The sequence below is a fragment of the Falco punctatus genome (assembly GCF_963210335.1).
Source record: "Falco punctatus genome assembly, contig: scaffold_29, whole genome shotgun sequence".
In the NCBI taxonomy this organism is placed as follows: Eukaryota; Metazoa; Chordata; class Aves; order Falconiformes; family Falconidae; genus Falco; species Falco punctatus.
This window is the reverse complement of record NW_027660164.1, coordinates 1,395,119-1,417,379: the sequence shown is the minus strand read 5'-3', so window position 1 is coordinate 1,417,379 and position 22,261 is coordinate 1,395,119.

Here is a 22,261-nt window from a genome sequence, read left to right as displayed (position 1 = left end):
TTGAGCCTTAGGGTTAATTAAGTCTTAAGTTTACATCTCATAGATTGAGTCTTAGGGTTAAGTCTTCATCTTAAGTCTTAGGGTTAAGTCTTAGAGTACAATCTTGAGGATAAGTCTTATGGTTAAGTCTCAGGGTTAAGTCTTAATGTTAAGTCTTAAGGTTGAGCCTTAAGGTTAAGTCTTAGGGTTAAGCCTTAGAGTTATGTCTTGGGGATAAGTCTTAGGGCTAAGTCTCAGGATTAAGTATCAAGGTTAAAGCTCAAGGATAAGTCTCGGGGCTACGTTTTAGGGTTAAGTCTTCAGGTTAAATCTTAGGTTTAAGTCTCAGTTTTCAGTTTTAGGGATAAGTCTTATGGATAAATTTCACGACTAAGTCTCAGGGTTGAGTCTTAAGGTTAAAACTTAACCTGAAGTCTTAGGGTTAAGTCTTATGGTTAAATCTTAATGTTAAATTGTAATTTTAAGTCTTAGCGTTCAGTCTAAAGTTGAAATCACAAGTTGAAGTCTTAGGGTTAACTCTTTAGAGTTAAGTCTTGGGGATAAGTCTTAACGTTTAAGTCCTAAGGTTAACTCTTAGGGTTAAATCTGTAAGGTCAACACTTAAGGTTAACTCTTAGGGTTAAGTTTAGGGTTAAGCCTTAAGGTTACATCTTCAAGTTAAATATTAAGGTTAAGTCTTAGGGCTATTTCTTAAGTTTAAGTCTGAGGGTTATATCTGAGCGTTAATTATTAAGTTGAAGTCTTAGAGTTCATTCTCAGGGTTAAGTCTTCAAGTTACTTCTTAAGGTTGAGGCTTAGGGTTAAGTTTTAAGGTTAAGTCCGAATGTTACATCTTAAAGTTAAGTCTTAGGGTTAAATCTCAGTGTTAAGTCTCAAGGTTAGGTCTCAGGGTAGAAGTCGTAAGGTTGTGTCTTAATGTTCAGTCTTATTGTTAAGTCTTACAAGTTATATTTTAGGGTTCAGTCTTAGGGTTAAATTTTAAGGTTAAGTCTTAGGGTTAAGTCTTAAGGTGAAGTCTTATGGCTTGAGTCTTAGGGTTAAGTCTAAAGTTTAATTCATAACTTGAAGTCTTAGACTTAAGTCTTGGGGCTAAGTCTTAGGGTTAAGTCTTAAATCTTAGGTTTAAGTCTCAGTGTTGAGTCTTAGGGATAAGTCTTTGAATTAAGTCTTCAAGTTTTGTCTTAAGGTTTAACCTTAAGTTTAAATCCTAGGGTTAAGTCTTAGGGTTAAGTATCGAGTGTAAATCTTAAGGTTACGCTTTAAGGTTAAGTCTTAATGGTACATCTTAAAGTTAAGTCTTAGCATTAAGACTTAGGGTTAAATCCCAGGGTTAAATTTCAAGGTAAAGTCTCAAGGTTAAGTCTCAGGGATACGTGGTCAAGTTGTGTCTTAGGATTCAGTCTTAGGGTTAAGTTTTGAAGTTAAACTTGAGGTTAAGTCTTAGGGTTAAGTCTCAGGATTATGTCTTAGGGATAAGTCTTAAGTTTAAACCTTAAGCTTAAGTCTTAGGGTTAAGCCTTAAGGTTAAGTGTCAGGGTTAATTCCTAAAGGTTAAGTCTTAAGTTTACATCTCATGGATTGAGTCTTAGGGTTAATTAAGTCTTAAGTTTACATCTCATAGATTGAGTCTTAGGGTTAAGTCTTCATCTTAAGTCTTAGGTAAGGGTTAAGTCTTAGAGTACAATCTTGAGGATAAGTCTTATGGTTAAGTCTCAGGGTTAAGTCTTAATGTTAAGTCTTAAGGTTGAGCCTTAAGGTTCAGTCTTAGGGTTAAGCCTTAGAGTTATGTCTTGGGGATAAGTCTTAGGGCTAAGTCTCAGGATTAAGTATCAAGGTTAAAGCTCAAGGATAAGTCTCAGGGCTACGTTTTAGGGTTAAGTCTTCAGGTTAAATCTTAGGTTTAAGTCTCAGTTTTCAGTTTTAGGGATAAGTCTTATGGATAAATTTCACGACTAAGTCTCAGGGTTGAGTCTTAAGGTTAAAACTTAACCTGAAGTCTTAGGGTTAAGTCTTATGGTTAAACCTTAATGTTAAATCGTAATTTTAAGTCTTAGCGTTCAGTCTAAAGTTGAAATCACAAGTTGAAGTCTTAGGGTTAACTCTTTAGAGTTAAGTCTTGGGGATAAGTCTTAACGTTTAAGTCCTAAGGTTAACTCTTAGGGTTAAATCTGTAAGGTCAACACTTAAGGTTAACTCTTAGGGTTAAGTTTAGGGTTAAGCCTTAAGGTTACATCTTAAAGTTAAATATTAAGGTTAAGTCTTAGGGCTATTTCTTAAGTTTAAGTCTGAGGGTTATATCTGAGCGTTAATTATTAAGTTGAAGTCTTAGAGTTCATTCTCAGGGTTAAGTCTTCAAGTTACTTCTTAAGGTTGAGGCTTAGGGTTAAGTTTTAAGGTTAAGTCCGAATGTTACATCTTAAAGTTAAGTCTTAGGGTTAAATCTCAGTGTTAAGTCTCAAGGTTAGGTCTCAGGGTAGAAGTCGTAAGGTTGTGTCTTAATGTTCAGTCTTATTGTTAAGTCTTACAAGTTATATTTTAGGGTTCAGTCTTAGGGTTAAATTTTAAGGTTAAGTCTTAGGGTTAAGTCTTAAATCTTAGGTTTAAGTCTCAGTGTTGAGTCTTAGGGATAAGTCTTTGAATTAAGTCTTCAAGTTTTGTCTTAAGGTTTAACCTTAAGTTTAAATCCTAGGGTTAAGTCTTAGGGTTAAGTATCGAGTGTAAATCTTAAGGTTACGCTTTAAGGTTAAGTCTTAATGGTACATCTTAAAGTTAAGTCTTAGCATTAAGACTTAGGGTTAAATCCCAGGGTTAAATTTCAAGGTAAAGTCTCAAGGTTAAGTCTCAGGGATACGTGGTCAAGTTGTGTCTTAGGATTCAGTCTTAGGGTTAAGTTTTGAAGTTAAACTTGAGGTTAAGTCTTAGGGTTAAGTCTCAGGATTATGTCTTAGGGATAAGTCTTAAGTTTAAACCTTAAGCTTAAGTCTTAGGGTTAAGCCTTAAGCTTAAGTGTCAGGGTTAATTCCTAAAGGTTAAGTCTTAAGTTTACATCTCATGGATTGAGTCTTAGGGTTAATTAAGTCTTAAGTTTACATCTCATGGATTGAGTCTTAGGGTTAATTAAGTCTTAAGTTTACATCTCATAGATTGAGTCTTAGGGTTAAGTCTTCATCTTAAGTCTTAGGGTTAAGTCTTAGAGTACAATCTTGAGGATAAGTCTTATGGTTAAGTCTCAGGGTTAAGTCTTAATGTTAAGTCTTAAGGTTGAGCCTTAAGGTTCAGTCTTAGGGTTAAGCCTTAGAGTTATGTCTTGGGGATAAGTCTTAGGGCTAAGTCTCAGGATTAAGTATCAAGGTTAAAGCTCAATGATAAGTCTCAGGGCTACGTTTTAGGGTTAAGTCTTCAGGTTAAATCTTAGGTTTAAGTCTCAGTTTTCAGTTTTAGGGATAAGTCTTATGGATAAATTTCACGACTAAGTCTCAGGGTTGAGTCTTAAGGTTAAAACTTAACCTGAAGTCTTAGGGTTAAGTCTTATGGTTAAATCTTAACGTTAAATCGTAATTTTAAGTCTTAGCGTTCAGTCTAAAGTTGAAATCACAAGTTGAAGTCTTAGGGTTAACTCTTTAGAGTTAAGTCTTGGGGATAAGTCTTAGGGTTAAATCTCAGTGTTAAGTCTCAAGGTTAGGTCTCAGGGTAGAAGTCGTAAGGTTGTGTCTTAATGTTCAGTCTTATTGTTAAGTCTTACAAGTTATATTTTAGGGTTCAGTCTTAGGGTTAAATTTTAAGGTTAAGTCTTAGGGTTAAGTCTTGAATCTTAGGTTTAAGTCTCAGTGTTGAGTCTTAGGGATAAGTCTTTGAATTAAGTCTTCAAGTTTTGTCTTAAGGTTTAACCTTAAGTTTAAATCCTAGGGTTAAGTCTTAGGGTTAAGTATCGAGTGTAAATCTTAAGGTTACGCTTTAAGGTTAAGTCTTAATGGTACATCTTAAAGTTAAGTCTTAGCATTAAGACTTAGGGTTAAATCCCAGGGTTAAATTTCAAGGTAAAGTCTCAAGGTTAAGTCTCAGGGTTACGTGGTCAAGTTGTGTCTTAGGATTCAGTCTTAGGGTTAAGTTTTGAAGTTAAACTTGAGGTTAAGTCTTAGGGTTAAGTCTCAGGATTATGTCTTAGGGATAAGTCTTAAGTTTAAACCTTAAGCTTAAGTCTTAGGGTTAAGCCTTAAGGTTAAGTGTCAGGGTTAATTCCTAAAGGTTAAGTCTTAAGTTTACATCTCATGGATTGAGTCTTAGGGTTAATTAAGTCTTAAGTTTACATCTCATAGATTGAGTCTTAGGGTTAAGTCTTCATCTTAAGTCTTAGGTAAGGGTTAAGTCTTAGAGTACAATCTTGAGGATAAGTCTTATGGTTAAGTCTCAGGGTTAAGTCTTAATGTTAAGTCTTAAGGTTGAGCCTTAAGGTTCAGTCTTAGGGTTAAGCCTTAGAGTTATGTCTTGGGGATAAGTCTTAGGGCTAAGTCTCAGGATTAAGTATCAAGGTTAAAGCTCAAGGATAAGTCTCAGGGCTACGTTTTAGGGTTAAGTCTTCAGGTTAAATCTTAGGTTTAAGTCTCAGTTTTCAGTTTTAGGGATAAGTCTTATGGATAAATTTCACGACTAAGTCTCAGGGTTGAGTCTTAAGGTTAAAACTTAACCTGAAGTCTTAGGGTTAAGTCTTATGGTTAAATCTTAATGTTAAATCGTAATTTTAAGTCTTAGCGTTCAGTCTAAAGTTTAAATCACAAGTTGAAGTCTTAGGGTTAACTCTTTAGAGTTAAGTCTTGGGGATAAGTCTTAACGTTTCAGTCCTAAGGTTAACTCTTAGGGTTAAATCTGTAAGGTCAACACTTAAGGTTAACTCTTAGGGTTAAGTTTAGGGTTAAGCCTTAAGGTTACATCTTCAAGTTAAATATTAAGGTTAAGTCTTAGGGCTATTTCTTAAGTTTAAGTCTGAGGGTTATATCTGAGCGTTAATTATTAAGTTGAAGTCTTAGAGTTCATTCTCAGGGTTAAGTCTTCAAGTTACTTCTTAAGGTTGAGGCTTAGGGTTAAGTTTTAAGGTTAAGTCCGAATGTTACATCTTAAAGTTAAGTCTTAGGGTTAAATCTCAGTGTTAAGTCTCAAGGGTAGGTCTCAGGGTAGAAGTCGTAAGGTTGTGTCTTAATGTTCAGTCTTATTGTTAAGTCTTACAAGTTATATTTTAGGGTTCAGTCTTAGGGTTAAATTTTAAGGTTAAGTCTTCAGGTTAAGTCTTAAGGTGAAGTCTTATGGCTTGAGTCTTAGGGTTAAGTCTAAAGTTTAATTCATAACTTGAAGTCTTAGACTTAAGTCTTGGGGCTAAGTCTTAGGGTTAAGTCTTAAATCTTAGGTTTAAGTCTCAGTGTTGAGTCTTAGGGATAAGTCTTTGAATTAAGTCTTCAAGTTTTGTCTTAAGGTTTAACCTTAAGTTTAAATCCTAGGGTTAAGTCTTAGGGTTAAGTATCGAGTGTAAATCTTAAGGTTACGCTTTAAGGTTAAGTCTTAATGGTACATCTTAATGTTAAGTCTTAGCATTAAGACTTAGGGTTAAATCCCAGGGTTAAATTTCAAGGTAAAGTCTCAAGGTTAAGTCTCAGGGATACGTGGTCAAGTTGTGTCTTAGGATTCAGTCTTAGGGTTAAGTTTTGAAGTTAAACTTGAGGTTAAGTCTTAGGGTTAAGTCTCAGGATTATGTCTTAGGGATAAGTCTTAAGTTTAAACCTTAAGCTTAAGTCTTAGGGTTAAGCCTTAAGGTTAAGTGTCAGGGTTAATTCCTAAAGGTTAAGTCTTAAGTTTACATCTCATGGATTGAGTCTTAGGGTTAATTAAGTCTTAAGTTTACATCTCATAGATTGAGTCTTAGGGTTAAGTCTTCATCTTAAGTCTTAGGGTTAAGTCTTAGAGTACAATCTTGAGGATAAGTCTTATGGTTAAGTCTCAGGGTTAAGTCTTAATGTTAAGTCTTAAGATTGAGCCTTAAGGTTCAGTCTTAGGGTTAAGCCTTAGAGTTATGTCTTGGGGATAAGTCTTAGGGCTAAGTCTCAGGATTAAGTATCAAGGTTAAAGCTCAAGGATAAGTCTCAGGGCTACGTTTTAGGGTTAAGTCTTCAGGTTAAATCTTAGGTTTAAGTCTCAGTTTTCAGTTTTAGGGATAAGTCTTATGGATAAATTTCACGACTAAGTCTCAGGGTTGAGTCTTAAGGTTAAAACTTAACCTGAAGTCTTAGGGTTAAGTCTTATGGTTAAATCTTAATGTTAAATTGTAATTTTAAGTCTTAGCGTTCAGTCTAAAGTTTAAATCACAAGTTGAAGTCTTAGGGTTAACTCTTTAGAGTTAAGTCTTGGGGATAAGTCTTAACGTTTCAGTCCTAAGGTTAACTCTTAGGGTTAAATCTGTAAGGTCAACACTTAAGGTTAACTCTTAGGGTTAAGTTTAGGGTTAAGCCTTAAGGTTACATCTTAAAGTTAAATATTAAGGTTAAGTCTTAGGGCTATTTCTTAAGTTTAAGTCTGAGGGTTATATCTGAGCGTTAATTATTAAGTTGAAGTCTTAGAGTTCATTCTCAGGGTTAAGTCTTCAAGTTACTTCTTAAGGTTGAGGCTTAGGGTTAAGTTTTAAGGTTAAGTCCGAATGTTACATCTTAAAGTTAAGTCTTAGGGTTAAATCTCAGTGTTAAGTCTCAAGGGTAGGTCTCAGGGTAGAAGTCGTAAGGTTGTGTCTTAATGTTCAGTCTTATTGTTAAGTCTTACAAGTTATATTTTAGGGTTCAGTCTTAGGGTTAAATTTTAAGGTTAAGTCTTAGGGTTAAGTCTTAAGGTGAAGTCTTATGGCTTGAGTCTTAGGGTTAAGTCTAAAGTTTAATTCATAAGTTGAAGTCTTAGACTTAAGTCTTGGGGCTAAGTCTTAGGGTTAAGTCTTAAATCTTAGGTTTAAGTCTCAGTGTTGAGTCTTAGGGATAAGTCTTTGAATTAAGTCTTCAAGTTTTGTCTTAAGGTTTAACCTTAAGTTTAAATCCTAGGGTTAAGTCTTAGGGTTAAGTATCGAGTGTAAATCTTAAGGTTACGCTTTAAGGTTAAGTCTTAATGGTACATCTTAAAGTTAAGTCTTAGCATTAAGACTTAGGGTTAAATCCCAGGGTTAAATTTCAAGGTAAAATCTCAAGGTTAAGTCTCAGGGTTACGTGGTCAAGTTGTGTCTTAGGATTCAGTCTTAGGGTTAAGTTTTGAAGTTAAACTTGAGGTTAAGTCTTAGGGTTAAGTCTCAGGATTATGTCTTAGGGATAAGTCTTAAGTTTAAACCTTAAGCTTAAGTCTTAGGGTTAAGCCTTAAGGTTAAGTGTCAGGGTTAATTCCTAAAGGTTAAGTCTTAAGTTTACATCTCATAGATTGAGTCTTAGGGTTAATTAAGTCTTAAGTTTACATCTCATAGATTGAGTCTTAGGGTTAAGTCTTCATCTTAAGTCTTAGGGTTAAGTCTTAGAGTACAATCTTGAGGATAAGTCTTATGGTTAAGTCTCAGGGTTAAGTCTTAATGTTAAGTCTTAAGGTTGAGCCTTAAGGTTAAGTCTTAGGGTTAAGCCTTAGAGTTATGTCTTGGGGATAAGTATTAGGGCTAAGTCTCAGGATTAAGTATCAAGGTTAAAGCTCAAGGATAAGTCTCAGGGCTACGTTTTAGGGTTAAGTCTTCAGGTTAAATCTTAGGTTTAAGTCTCAGTTTTCAGTTTTAGGGATAAGTCTTATGGATAAATTTCACGACTAAGTCTCAGGGTTGAGTCTTAAGGTTAAAACTTAACCTGAAGTCTTAGGGTTAAGTCTTATGGTTAAATCTTAATGTTAAATCGTAATTTTAAGTCTTAGCGTTCAGTCTAAAGTTGAAATCACAAGTTGAAGTCTTAGGGTTAACTCTTTAGAGTTAAGTCTTGGGGATAAGTCTTAGGGTTAAGTCTTAAATCTTAGGTTTAAGTCTCAGTGTTGAGTCTTAGGGATAAGTCTTTGAATTAAGTCTTCAAGTTTTGTCTTAAGGTTTAACCTTAAGTTTAAATCCTAGGGTTAAGTCTTAGGGTTAAGTATCGAGTGTAAATCTTAAGGTTACGCTTTAAGGTTAAGTCTTAATGGTACACCTTAAAGTTAAGTCTTAGCATTAAGACTTAGGGTTAAATCCCAGGGTTAAATTTCAAGGTAAAGTCTCAAGGTTAAGTCTCAGGGTTACGTGGTCAAGTTGTGTCTTAGGATTCAGTCTTAGGGTTAAGTTTTGAAGTTAAACTTGAGGTTAAGTCTTAGGGTTAAGTCTCAGGATTATGTCTTAGGGATAAGTCTTAAGTTTAAACCTTAAGCTTAAGTCTTAGGGTTAAGCCTTAAGGTTAAGTGTCAGGGTTAATTCCTAAAGGTTAAGTCTTAAGTTTACATCTCATAGATTGAGTCTTAGGGTTAATTAAGTCTTAAGTTTACATCTCATAGATTGAGTCTTAGGGTTAAGTCTTCATCTTAAGTCTTAGGGTTAAGTCTTAGAGTACAATCTTGAGGATAAGTCTTATGGTTAAGTCTCAGGGTTAAGTCTTAATGTTAAGTCTTAAGGTTGAGCCTTAAGGTTAAGTCTTAGGGTTAAGCCTTAGAGTTATGTCTTGGGGATAAGTCTTAGGGCTAAGTCTCAGGATTAAGTATCAAGGTTAAAGCTCAAGGATAAGTCTCAGGGCTACGTTTTAGGGTTAAGTCTTCAGGTTAAATCTTAGGTTTAAGTCTCAGTTTTCAGTTTTAGGGATAAGTCTTATGGATAAATTTCACGACTAAGTCTCAGGGTTGATTCTTAAGGTTAAAACTTAACCTGAAGTCTTAGGGTTAAGTCTTATGGTTAAACCTTAATGTTAAATCGTAATTTTAAGTCTTAGCGTTCAGTCTAAAGTTGAAATCACAAGTTGAAGTCTTAGGGTTAACTCTTTAGAGTTAAGTCTTGGGGATAAGTCTTAACGTTTAAGTCCTAAGGTTAACTCTTAGGGTTAAATCTGTAAGGTCAACACTTAAGGTTAACTCTTAGGGTTAAGTTTAGGGTTAAGCCTTAAGGTTACATCTTAAAGTTAAATATTAAGGTTAAGTCTTAGGGCTATTTCTTAAGTTTAAGTCTGAGGGTTATATCTGAGCGTTAATTATTAAGTTGAAGTCTTAGAGTTCATTCTCAGGGTTAAGTCTTCAAGTTACTTCTTAAGGTTGAGGCTTAGGGTTAAGTTTTAAGGTTAAGTCCGAATGTTACATCTTAAAGTTAAGTCTTAGGGTTAAATCTCAGTGTTAAGTCTCAAGGTTAGGTCTCAGGGTAGAAGTCGTAAGGTTGTGTCTTAATGTTCAGTCTTATTGTTAAGTCTTACAAGTTATATTTTAGGGTTCAGTCTTAGGGTTAAATTTTAAGGTTAAGTCTTCAGGTGAAGTCTTAAGGTGAAGTCTTATGGCTTGAGTCTTAGGGTTAAGTCTAAAGTTTTATTCATAACTTGAAGTCTTAGACTTAAGTCTTGGGGCTAAGTCTTAAATCTTAGGTTTAAGTCTCAGTGTTGAGTCTTAGGGATAAGTCTTTGAATTAAGTCTTCAAGTTTTGTCTTAAGGTTTAACCTTAAGTTTAAATCCTAGGGTTAAGTCTTAGGGTTAAGTATCGAGTGTAAATCTTAAGGTTACGCTTTAAGGTTAAGTCTTAATGGTACATCTTAAAGTTAAGTCTTAGCATTAAGACTTAGGGTTAAATCCCAGGGTTAAATTTCAAGGTAAAGTCTCAAGGTTAAGTCTCAGGGTTACGTGGTCAAGTTGTGTCTTAGGATTCAGTCTTAGGGTTAAGTTTTGAAGTTAAACTTGAGGTTAAGTCTTAGGGTTAAGTCTCAGGATTATGTCTTAGGGATAAGTCTTAAGTTTAAACCTTAAGCTTAAGTCTTAGGGTTAAGCCTTAAGCTTAAGTGTCAGGGTTAATTCCTACAGGTTAAGTCTTAAGTTTACATCTCATGGATTGAGTCTTAGGGTTAATTAAGTCTTAAGTTTACATCTCATAGATTGAGTCTTAGGGTTAAGTCTTCATCTTAAGTCTTAGGGTTAAGTCTTAGAGTACAATCTTGAGGATAAGTCTTATGGTTAAGTCTCAGGGTTAAGTCTTAATGTTAAGTCTTAAGGTTGAGCCTTAAGGTTAAGTCTTAGGGTTAAGCCTTAGAGTTATGTCTTGGGGATAAGTCTTAGGGCTAAGTCTCAGGATTAAGTATCAAGGTTAAAGCTCAAGGATAAGTCTCAGGGCTACGTTTTAGGGTTAAGTCTTCAGGTTAAATCTTAGGTTTAAGTCTCAGTTTTCAGTTTTAGGGATAAGTCTTATGGATAAATTTCACGACTAAGGCTCAGGGTTGAGTCTTAAGGTTAAAACTTAACCTGAAGTCTTAGGGTTAAGTCTTATGGTTAAATCTTAATGTTAAATCGTAATTTTAAGTCTTAGCGTTCAGTCTAAAGTTGAAATCACAAGTTGAAGTCTTAGGGTTAACTCTTTAGAGTTAAGTCTTGGGGATAAGTCTTAACGTTTAAGTCCTAAGGTTAACTCTTAGGGTTAAATCTGTAAGGTCAACACTTAAGGTTAACTCTTAGGGTTAAGTTTAGGGTTAAGCCTTAAGGTTACATCTTCAAGTTAAATATTAAGGTTAAGTCTTAGGGCTATTTCTTAAGTTTAAGTCTGAGGGTTATATCTGAGCGTTAATTATTAAGTTGAAGTCTTAGAGTTCATTCTCAGGGTTAAGTCTTCAAGTTACTTCTTAAGGTTGAGGCTTAGGGTTAAGTTTTAAGGTTAAGTCCGAATGTTACATCTTAAAGTTAAGTCTTAGGGTTAAATCGCAGTGTTAAGTCTCAAGGGTAGGTCTCAGGGTAGAAGTCGTAAGGTTGTGTCTTAATGTTCAGTCTTATTGTTAAGTCTTACAAGTTATATTTTAGGGTTCAGTCTTAGGGTTAAATTTTAAGGTTAAGTCTTAGGGTTAAGTCTTAAGGTGAAGTCTTATGGCTTGAGTCTTAGGGTTAAGTGTAAAGTTTAATTCATAACTTGAAGTCTTAGACTTAAGTCTTGGGGCTAAGTCTTAAATCTTAGGTTTAAGTCTCAGTGTTGAGTCTTAGGGATAAGTCTTTGAATGAAGTCTTCAAGTTTTGTCTTAAGGTTTAACCTTAAGTTTAAATCCTAGGGTTAAGTCTTAGGGTTAAGTATCGAGTGTAAATCTTAAGGTTACGCTTTAAGGTTAAGTCTTAATGGTACATCTTAAAGTTAAGTCTTAGCATTAAGACTTAGGGTTAAATCCCAGGGTTAAATTTCAAGGTAAAGTCTCAAGGTTAAGTCTCAGGGTTACGTGGTCAAGTTGTGTCTTAGGATTCAGTCTTAGGGTTAAGTTTTGAAGTTAAACTTGAGGTTAAGTCTTAGGGTTAAGTCTCAGGATTATGTCTTAGGGATAAGTCTTAAGTTTAAACCTTAAGCTTAAGTCTTAGGGTTAAGCCTTAAGGTTAAGTGTCAGGGTTAATTCCTAAAGGTTAAGTCTTAAGTTTACATCTCATAGATTGAGTCTTAGGGTTAATTAAGTCTTAAGTTTACATCTCATAGATTGAGTCTTAGGGTTAAGTCTTCATCTTAAGTCTTAGGGTTAAGTCTTAGAGTACAATCTTGAGGATAAGTCTTATGGTTAAGTCTCAGGGTTAAGTCTTAATGTTAAGTCTTAAGATTGAGCCTTAAGGTTCAGTCTTAGGGTTAAGCCTTAGAGTTATGTCTTGGGGATAAGTCTTAGGGCTAAGTCTCAGGATTAAGTATCAAGGTTAAAGCTCAAGGATAAGTCTCAGGGCTACGTTTTAGGGTTAAGTCTTCAGGTTAAATCTTAGGTTTAAGTCTCAGTTTTCAGTTTTAGGGATAAGTCTTATGGATAAATTTCACGACTAAGGCTCAGGGTTGAGTCTTAAGGTTAAAACTTAACCTGAAGTCTTAGGGTTAAGTCTTATGGTTAAATCTTAATGTTAAATCGTAATTTTAAGTCTTAGCGTTCAGTCTAAAGTTGAAATCACAAGTTGAAGTCTTAGGGTTAACTCTTTAGAGTTAAGTCTTGGGGATAAGTCTTAACGTTTAAGTCCTAAGGTTAACTCTTAGGGTTAAATCTGTAAGGTCAACACTTAAGGTTAACTCTTAGGGTTAAGTTTAGGGTTAAGCCTTAAGGTTACATCTTCAAGTTAAATATTAAGGTTAAGTCTTAGGGCTATTTCTTAAGTTTAAGTCTGAGGGTTATATCTGAGCGTTAATTATTAAGTTGAAGTCTTAGAGTTCATTCTCAGGGTTAAGTCTTCAAGTTACTTCTTAAGGTTGAGGCTTAGGGTTAAGTTTTAAGGTTAAGTCCGAATGTTACATCTTAAAGTTAAGTCTTAGGGTTAAATCTCAGTGTTAAGTCTCAAGGTTAGGTCTCAGGGTAGAAGTCGTAAGGTTGTGTCTTAATGTTCAGTCTTATTGTTAAGTCTTACAAGTTATATTTTAGGGTTCAGTCTTAGGGTTAAATTTTAAGGTTAAGTCTTCAGGTTAAGTCTTAAGGTGAAGTCTTATGGCTTGAGTCTTAGGGTTAAGTCTAAAGTTTAATTCATAACTTGAAGTCTTAGACTTAAGTCTTGGGGCTAAGTCTTAGGGTTAAGTCTTAAATCTTAGGTTTAAGTCTCAGTGTTGAGTCTTAGGGATAAGTCTTTGAATTAAGTCTTCAAGTTTTGTCTTAAGGTTTAACCTTAAGTTTAAATCCTAGGGTTAAGTCTTAGGGTTAAGTATTGAGTGTAAATCTTAAGGTTACGCTTTAAGGTTAAGTCTTAATGGTACATCTTAAAGTTAAGTCTTAGCATTAAGACTTAGGGTTAAATCCCAGGGTTAAATTTCAAGGTAAAGTCTCAAGGTTAAGTCTCAGGGTTACGTGGTCAAGTTGTGTCTTAGGATTCAGTCTTAGGGTTAAGTTTTGAAGTTAAACTTGAGGTTAAGTCTTAGGGTTAAGTCTCAGGATTATGTCTTAGGGATAAGTCTTAAGTTTAAACCTTAAGCTTAAGTCTTAGGGTTAAGCCTTAAGGTTAAGTGTCAGGGTTAATTCCTAAAGGTTAAGTCTTAAGTTTACATCTCATAGATTGAGTCTTAGGGTTAATTAAGTCTTAAGTTTACATCTCATAGATTGAGTCTTAGGGTTAATTAAGTCTTAAGTTTACATCTCATAGATTGAGTCTTAGGGTTAAGTCTTCATCTTAAGTCTTAGGGTTAAGTCTTAGAGTACAATCTTGAGGATAAGTCTTATGGTTAAGTCTCAGGGTTAAGTCTTAATGTTAAGTCTTAAGATTGAGCCTTAAGGTTCAGTCTTAGGGTTAAGCCTTAGAGTTATGTCTTGGGGATAAGTCTTAGGGCTAAGTCTCAGGATTAAGTATCAAGGTTAAAGCTCAAGGATAAGTCTCAGGGCTACGTTTTAGGGTTAAGTCTTCAGGTTAAATCTTAGGTTTAAGTCTCAGTTTTCAGTTTTAGGGATAAGTCTTATGGATAAATTTCACGACTAAGGCTCAGGGTTGAGTCTTAAGGTTAAAACTTAACCTGAAGTCTTAGGGTTAAGTCTTATGGTTAAATCTTAATGTTAAATCGTAATTTTAAGTCTTAGCGTTCAGTCTAAAGTTGAAATCACAAGTTGAAGTCTTAGGGTTAACTCTTTAGAGTTAAGTCTTGGGGATAAGTCTTAACGTTTAAGTCCTAAGGTTAACTCTTAGGGTTAAATCTGTAAGGTCAACACTTAAGGTTAACTCTTAGGGTTAAGTTTAGGGTTAAGCCTTAAGGTTACATCTTCAAGTTAAATATTAAGGTTAAGTCTTAGGGCTATTTCTTAAGTTTAAGTCTGAGGGTTATATCTGAGCGTTAATTATTAAGTTGAAGTCTTAGAGTTCATTCTCAGGGTTAAGTCTTCAAGTTACTTCTTAAGGTTGAGGCTTAGGGTTAAGTTTTAAGGTTAAGTCCGAATGTTACATCTTAAAGTTAAGTCTTAGGGTTAAATCGCAGTGTTAAGTCTCAAGGGTAGGTCTCAGGGTAGAAGTCGTAAGGTTGTGTCTTAATGTTCAGTCTTATTGTTAAGTCTTACAAGTTATATTTTAGGGTTCAGTCTTAGGGTTAAATTTTAAGGTTAAGTCTTAGGGTTAAGTCTTAAGGTGAAGTCTTATGGCTTGAGTCTTAGGGTTAAGTCTAAAGTTTAATTCATAACTTGAAGTCTTAGACTTAAGTCTTGGGGCTAAGTCTTAAATCTTAGGTTTAAGTCTCAGTGTTGAGTCTTAGGGATAAGTCTTTGAATGAAGTCTTCAAGTTTTGTCTTAAGGTTTAACCTTAAGTTTAAATCCTAGGGTTAAGTCTTAGGGTTAAGTATCGAGTGTAAATCTTAAGGTTACGCTTTAAGGTTAAGTCTTAATGGTACATCTTAAAGTTAAGTCTTAGCATTAAGACTTAGGGTTAAATCCCAGGGTTAAATTTCAAGGTAAAGTCTCAAGGTTAAGTCTCAGGGTTACGTGGTCAAGTTGTGTCTTAGGATTCAGTCTTAGGGTTAAGTTTTGAAGTTAAACTTGAGGTTAAGTCTTAGGGTTAAGTCTCAGGATTATGTCTTAGGGATAAGTCTTAAGTTTAAACCTTAAGCTTAAGTCTTAGGGTTAAGCCTTAAGGTTAAGTGTCAGGGTTAATTCCTAAAGGTTAAGTCTTAAGTTTACATCTCATAGATTGAGTCTTAGGGTTAATTAAGTCTTAAGTTTACATCTCATAGATTGAGTCTTAGGGTTAAGTCTTCATCTTAAGTCTTAGGGTTAAGTCTTAGAGTACAATCTTGAGGATAAGTCTTATGGTTAAGTCTCAGGGTTAAGTCTTAATGTTAAGTCTTAAGATTGAGCCTTAAGGTTCAGTCTTAGGGTTAAGCCTTAGAGTTATGTCTTGGGGATAAGTCTTAGGGCTAAGTCTCAGGATTAAGTATCAAGGTTAAAGCTCAAGGATAAGTCTCAGGGCTACGTTTTAGGGTTAAGTCTTCAGGTTAAATCTTAGGTTTAAGTCTCAGTTTTCAGTTTTAGGGATAAGTCTTATGGATAAATTTCACGACTAAGGCTCAGGGTTGAGTCTTAAGGTTAAAACTTAACCTGAAGTCTTAGGGTTAAGTCTTATGGTTAAATCTTAATGTTAAATCGTAATTTTAAGTCTTAGCGTTCAGTCTAAAGTTGAAATCACAAGTTGAAGTCTTAGGGTTAACTCTTTAGAGTTAAGTCTTGGGGATAAGTCTTAACGTTTCAGTCCTAAGGTTAACTCTTAGGGTTAAATCTGTAAGGTCAACACTTAAGGTTAACTCTTAGGGTTAAGTTTAGGGTTAAGCCTTAAGGTTACATCTTAAAGTTAAATATTAAGGTTAAGTCTTAGGGCTATTTCTTAAGTTTAAGTCTGAGGGTTATATCTGAGCGTTAATTATTAAGTTGAAGTCTTAGAGTTCATTCTCAGGGTTAAGTCTTCAAGTTACTTCTTAAGGTTGAGGCTTAGGGTTAAGTTTTAAGGTTAAGTCCGAATGTTACATCTTAAAGTTAAGTCTTAGGGTTAAATCTCAGTGTTAAGTCTCAAGGTTAGGTCTCAGGGTAGAAGTCGTAAGGTTGTGTCTTAATGTTCAGTCTTATTGTTAAGTCTTACAAGTTATATTTTAGGGTTCAGTTTTAGGGTTAAATTTTAAGGTTAAGTCTTCAGGTGAAGTCTTAAGGTGAAGTCTTATGGCTTGAGTCTTAGGGTTAAGTCTAAAGTTTAATTCATAACTTGAAGTCTTAGACTTAAGTCTTGGGGCTAAGTCTTAGGGTTAAGTCTTAAATCTTAGGTTTAAGTCTCAGTGTTGAGTCTTAGGGATAAGTCTTTGAATTAAGTCTTCAAGTTTTGTCTTAAGGTTTAACCTTAAGTTTAAATCCTAGGGTTAAGTCTTAGGGTTAAGTATTGAGTGTAAATCTTAAGGTTACGCTTTAAGGTTAAGTCTTAATGGTACATCTTAAAGTTAAGTCTTAGCATTAAGACTTAGGGTTAAATCCCAGGGTTAAATTTCAAGGTAAAGTCTCAAGGTTAAGTCTCAGGGTTACGTGGTCAAGTTGTGTCTTAGGATTCAGTCTTAGGGTTAAGTTTTGAAGTTAAACTTGAGGTTAAGTCTTAGGGTTAAGTCTCAGGATTATGTCTTAGGGATAAGTCTTAAGTTTAAACCTTAAGCTTAAGTCTTAGGGTTAAGCCTTAAGGTTAAGTGTCAGGGTTAATTCCTAAAGGTTAAGTCTTAAGTTTACATCTCATAGATTGAGTCTTAGGGTTAATTAAGTCTTAAGTTTACATCTCATAGATTGAGTCTTAGGGTTAAGTCTTCATCTTAAGTCTTAGGGTTAAGTCTTAGAGTACAATCTTGAGGATAAGTCTTATGGTTAAGTCTCAGGGTTAAGTCTTAATGTTAAGTCTTAAGGTTGAGCCTTAAGGTTCAGTCTTAGGGTTAAGCCTTAGAGTTATGTCTTGGGGATAAGTCTTAGGGCTAAGTCTCAGGATTAAGTATCAAGGTTAAAGCTCAAGGATAAGTCTCAGGGCTACGTTTTAGGGTTAAGTCTTCAGGTTAAATCTTAGGTTTAAGTCTCAGTTTTCAGTTTTAGGGATAAGTCTTATGGATAAATTTCACGACTAAGTCTCAGGGTTGAGTCTTAAGGTTAAAACTTAACCTGAAGTCTTAGGGTTAAGTCTTATGGTTAAATCTTAATGTTAAATCGTAATTTTAAGTCTTAGCGTTCAGTCTAAAGTTGAAATCACAAGTTGAAGTCTTAGGGTTAACTCTTTAGAGTTAAGTCTTGGGGATAAGTCTTAGGGTTAAGTCTTAACGTTTCAGTCCTAAGGTTAACTCTTAGGGTTAAATCTGTAAGGTCAACACTTAAGGTTAACTCTTAGGGTTAAGTTTAGGGTTAAGCCTTAAGGTTACATCTTCAAGTTAAATATTAAGGTTAAGTCTTAGGGTTATTTCTTAAGTTTAAGCCTGAGGGTTATATCTGAGCGTTAATTATTAAGTTGAAGTCTTAGAGTTCATTCTCAGGGTTAAGTCTTCAAGTTACTTCTTAAGGTTGAGGCTTAGGGTTAAGTTTTAAGGTTAAGTCCGAATGTTACATCTTAAAGTTAAGTCTTAGGGTTAAATCTCAGTGTTAAGTCTCAAGGTTAGGTCTCAGGGTAGAAGTCGTAAGGTTGTGTCTTAATGTTCAGTCTTATTGTTAAGTCTTAAAAGTTATATTTTAGGGTTCAGTCTTAGGGTTAAATTTTAAGGTTAAGTCTTCAGGTGAAGTCTTAAGGTGAAGTCTTATGGCTTGAGTCTTAGGGTTAAGTCTAAAGTTTAATTCATAACTTGAAGTCTTAGACTTAAGTCTTGGGGCTAAGTCTTAGGGTTAAGTCTTAAATCTTAGGTTTAAGTCTCAGTGTTGAGTCTTAGGGATAAGTCTTTGAATTAAGTCTTCAAGTTTTGTCTTAAGGTTTAACCTTAAGTTTAAATCCTAGGGTTAAGTCTTAGGGTTAAGTATCGAGTGTAAATCTTAAGGTTACGCTTTAAGGTTAAGTCTTAATGGTACATCTTAAAGTTAAGTCTTAGCATTAAGACTTAGGGTTAAATCCCAGGGTTAAATTTCAAGGTAAAGTCTCAAGGTTAAGTCTCAGGGTTACGTGGTCAAGTTGTGTCTTAGGATTCAGTCTTAGGGTTAAGTTTTGAAGTTAAACTTGAGGTTAAGTCTTAGGGTTAAGTCTCAGGATTATGTCTTAGGGATAAGTCTTAAGTTTAAACCTTAAGCTTAAGTCTTAGGGTTAAGCCTTAAGGTTAAGTGTCAGGGTTAATTCCTAAAGGTTAAGTCTTAAGTTTACATCTCATAGATTGAGTCTTAGGGTTAATTAAGTCTTAAGTTTACATCTCATAGATTGAGTCTTAGGGTTAAGTCTTCATCTTAAGTCTTAGGGTTAAGTCTTAGAGTACAATCTTGAGGATAAGTCTTATGGTTAAGTCTCAGGGTTAAGTCTTAATGTTAAGTCTTAAGATTGAGCCTTAAGGTTCAGTCTTAGGGTTAAGCCTTAGAGTTATGTCTTGGGGATAAGTCTTAGGGCTAAGTCTCAGGATTAAGTATCAAGGTTAAAGCTCAAGGATAAGTCTCAGGGCTACGTTTTAGGGTTAAGTCTTCAGGTTAAATCTTAGGTTTAAGTCTCAGTTTTCAGTTTTAGGGATAAGTCTTATGGATAAATTTCACGACTAAGGCTCAGGGTTGAGTCTTAAGGTTAAAACTTAACCTGAAGTCTTAGGGTTAAGTCTTATGGTTAAATCTTAATGTTAAATCGTAATTTTAAGTCTTAGCGTTCAGTCTAAAGTTGAAATCACAAGTTGAAGTCTTAGGGTTAACTCTTTAGAGTTAAGTCTTGGGGATAAGTCTTAACGTTTAAGTCCTAAGGTTAACTCTTAGGGTTAAATCTGTAAGGTCAACACTTAAGGTTAACTCTTAGGGTTAAGTTTAGGGTTAAGCCTTAAGGTTACATCTTCAAGTTAAATATTAAGGTTAAGTCTTAGGGTTATTTCTTAAGTTTAAGCCTGAGGGTTATATCTGAGCGTTAATTATTAAGTTGAAGTCTTAGAGTTCATTCTCAGGGTTAAGTCTTCAAGTTACTTCTTAAGGTTGAGGCTTAGGGTTAAGTTTTAAGGTTAAGTCCGAATGTTACATCTTAAAGTTAAGTCTTAGGGTTAAATCTCAGTGTTAAGTCTCAAGGTTAGGTCTCAGGGTAGAAGTCGTAAGGTTGTGTCTTAATGTTCAGTCTTATTGTTAAGTCTTACAAGTTATATTTTAGGGTTCAGTCTTAGGGTTAAATTTTAAGGTTAAGTCTTCAGGTGAAGTCTTAAGGTGAAGTCTTATGGCTTGAGTCTTAGGGTTAAGTCTAAAGTTTAATTCATAACTTGAAGTCTTAGACTTAAGTCTTGGGGCTAAGTCTTAGGGTTAAGTCTTAAATCTTAGGTTTAAGTCTCAGTGTTGAGTCTTAGGGATAAGTCTTTGAATTAAGTCTTCAAGTTTTGTCTTAAGGTTTAACCTTAAGTTTAAATCCTAGGGTTAAGTCTTAGGGTTAAGTATCGAGTGTAAATCTTAAGGTTACGCTTTAAGGTTAAGTCTTAATGGTACATCTTAAAGTTAAGTCTTAGCATTAAGACTTAGGGTTAAATCCCAGGGTTAAATTTCAAGGTAAAGTCTCAAGGTTAAGTCTCAGGGTTACGTGGTCAAGTTGTGTCTTAGGATTCAGTCTTAGGGTTAAGTTTTGAAGTTAAACTTGAGGTTAAGTCTTAGGGTTAAGTCTCAGGATTATGTCTTAGGGATAAGTCTTAAGTTTAAACCTTAAGCTTAAGTCTTAGGGTTAAGCCTTAAGGTTAAGTGTCAGGGTTAATTCCTAAAGGTTAAGTCTTAAGTTTACATCTCATAGATTGAGTCTTAGGGTTAATTAAGTCTTAAGTTTACATCTCATAGATTGAGTCTTAGGGTTAAGTCTTCATCTTAAGTCTTAGGGTTAAGTCTTAGAGTACAATCTTGAGGATAAGTCTTATGGTTAAGTCTCAGGGTTAAGTCTTAATGTTAAGTCTTAAGGTTGAGCCTTAAGGTTCAGTCTTAGGGTTAAGCCTTAGAGTTATGTCTTGGGGATAAGTCTTAGGGCTAAGTCTCAGGATTAAGTATCAAGGTTAAAGCTCAAGGATAAGTCTCAGGGCTACGTTTTAGGGTTAAGTCTTCAGGTTAAATCTTAGGTTTAAGTCTCAGTTTTCAGTTTTAGGGATAAGTCTTATGGATAAATTTCACGACTAAGTCTCAGGGTTGAGTCTTAAGGTTAAAACTTAACCTGAAGTCTTAGGGTTAAGTCTTATGGTTAAATCTTAATGTTAAATCGTAATTTTAAGTCTTAGCGTTCAGTCTAAAGTTGAAATCACAAGTTGAAGTCTTAGGGTTAACTCTTTAGAGTTAAGTCTTGGGGATAAGTCTTAGGGTTAAGTCTTAACGTTTCAGTCCTAAGGTTAACTCTTAGGGTTAAATCTGTAAGGTCAACACTTAAGGTTAACTCTTAGGGTTAAGTTTAGGGTTAAGCCTTAAGGTTACATCTTCAAGTTAAATAATAAGGTTAAGTCTTAGGGTTATTTCTTAAGTTTAAGCCTGAGGGTTATATCTGAGCGTTAATTATTAAGTTGAAGTCTTAGAGTTCATTCTCAGGGTTAAGTCTTCAAGTTACTTCTTAAGGTTGAGGCTTAGGGTTAAGTTTTAAGGTTAAGTCCGAATGTTACATCTTAAAGTTAAGTCTTAGGGTTAAATCTCAGTGTTAAGTCTCAAGGTTAGGTCTCAGGGTAGAAGTCGTAAGGTTGTGTCTTAATGTTCAGTCTTATTGTTAAGTCTTACAAGTTATATTTTAGGGTTCAGTCTTAGGGTTAAATTTTAAGGTTAAGTCTTCAGGTGAAGTCTTAAGGTGAAGTCTTATGGCTTGAGTCTTAGGGTTAAGTCTAAAGTTTAATTCATAACTTGAAGTCTTAGACTTAAGTCTTGGGGCTAAGTCTTAGGGTTAAGTCTTAAATCTTAGGTTTAAGTCTCAGTGTTGAGTCTTAGGGATAAGTCTTTGAATGAAGTCTTCAAGTTTTGTCTTAAGGTTTAACCTTAAGTTTAAATCCTAGGGTTAAGTCTTAGGGTTAAGTATCGAGTGTAAATCTTAAGGTTACGCTTTAAGGTTAAGTCTTAATGGTACATCTTAAAGTTAAGTCTTAGCATTAAGACTTAGGGTTAAATCCCAGGGTTAAATTTCAAGGTAAAGTCTCAAGGTTAAGTCTCAGGGTTACGTGGTCAAGTTGTGTCTTAGGATTCAGTCTTAGGGTTAAGTTTTGAAGTTAAACTTGAGGTTAAGTCTTAGGGTTAAGTCTCAGGATTATGTCTTAGGGATAAGTCTTAAGTTTAAACCTTAAGCTCAAGTCTTAGGGTTAAGCCTTAAGGTTAAGTGTCAGGGTTAATTCCTAAAGGTTAAGTCTTAAGTTTACATCTCATAGATTGAGTCTTAGGGTTAATTAAGTCTTAAGTTTACATCTCATAGATTGAGTCTTAGGGTTAAGTCTTCATCTTAAGTCTTAGGGTTAAGTCTCAGGATTATGTCTTAGGGATAAGTCTTAAGTTTAAACCTTAAGCTCAAGTCTTAGGGTTAAGCCTTAAGGTTAAGTGTCAGGGTTAATTCCTAAAGGTTAAGTCTTAAGTTTACATCTCATAGATTGAGTCTTAGGGTTAAGTCTTCATCTTAAGTCTTAGGGTTAAGTCTTAGAGTACAATCTTGAGGATAAGTCTTATGGTTAAGTCTCAGGGTTAAGTCTTAATGTTAAGTCTTAAGGTTGAGCCTTAAGGTTAAGTCTTAGGGTTAAGCCTTAGAGTTATGTCTTGGGGATAAGTCTTAGGGCTAAGTCTCAGGATTAAGTATCAAGGTTAAAGCTCAAGGATAAGTCTCAGGGCTACGTTTTAGGGTTAAGTCTTCAGGTTAAATCTTAGGTTTAAGTCTCAGTTTTCAGTTTTAGGGATAAGTCTTATGGATAAATTTCACGACTAAGTCTCAGGGTTGAGTCTTAAGGTTAAAACTTAACCTGAAGTCTTAGGGTTAAGTCTTATGGTTAAATCTTAATGTTAAATCGTAATTTTAAGTCTTAGCGTTCAGTCTAAAGTTGAAATCACAAGTTGAAGTCTTAGGGTTAACTCTTTAGAGTTAAGTCTTGGGGATAAGTCTTAACGTTTAAGTCCTAAGGTTAACTCTTAGGGTTAAATCTGTAAGGTCAACACTTAAGGTTAACTCTTAGGGTTAAGTTTAGGGTTAAGCCTTAAGGTTACATCTTCAAGTTAAATATTAAGGTTAAGTCTTAGGGTTATTTCTTAAGTTTAAGCCTGAGGGTTATATCTGAGCGTTAATTATTAAGTTGAAGTCTTAGAGTTCATTCTCAGGGTTAAGTCTTCAAGTTACTTCTTAAGGTTGAGGCTTAGGGTTAAGTTTTAAGGTTAAGTCCGAATGTTACATCTTAAAGTTAAGTCTTAGGGTTAAATCTCAGTGTTAAGTCTCAAGGGTAGGTCTCAGGGTAGAAGTCGTAAGGTTGTGTCTTAATGTTCAGTCTTATTGTTAAGTCTTACAAGTTATATTTTAGGGTTCAGTCTTAGGGTT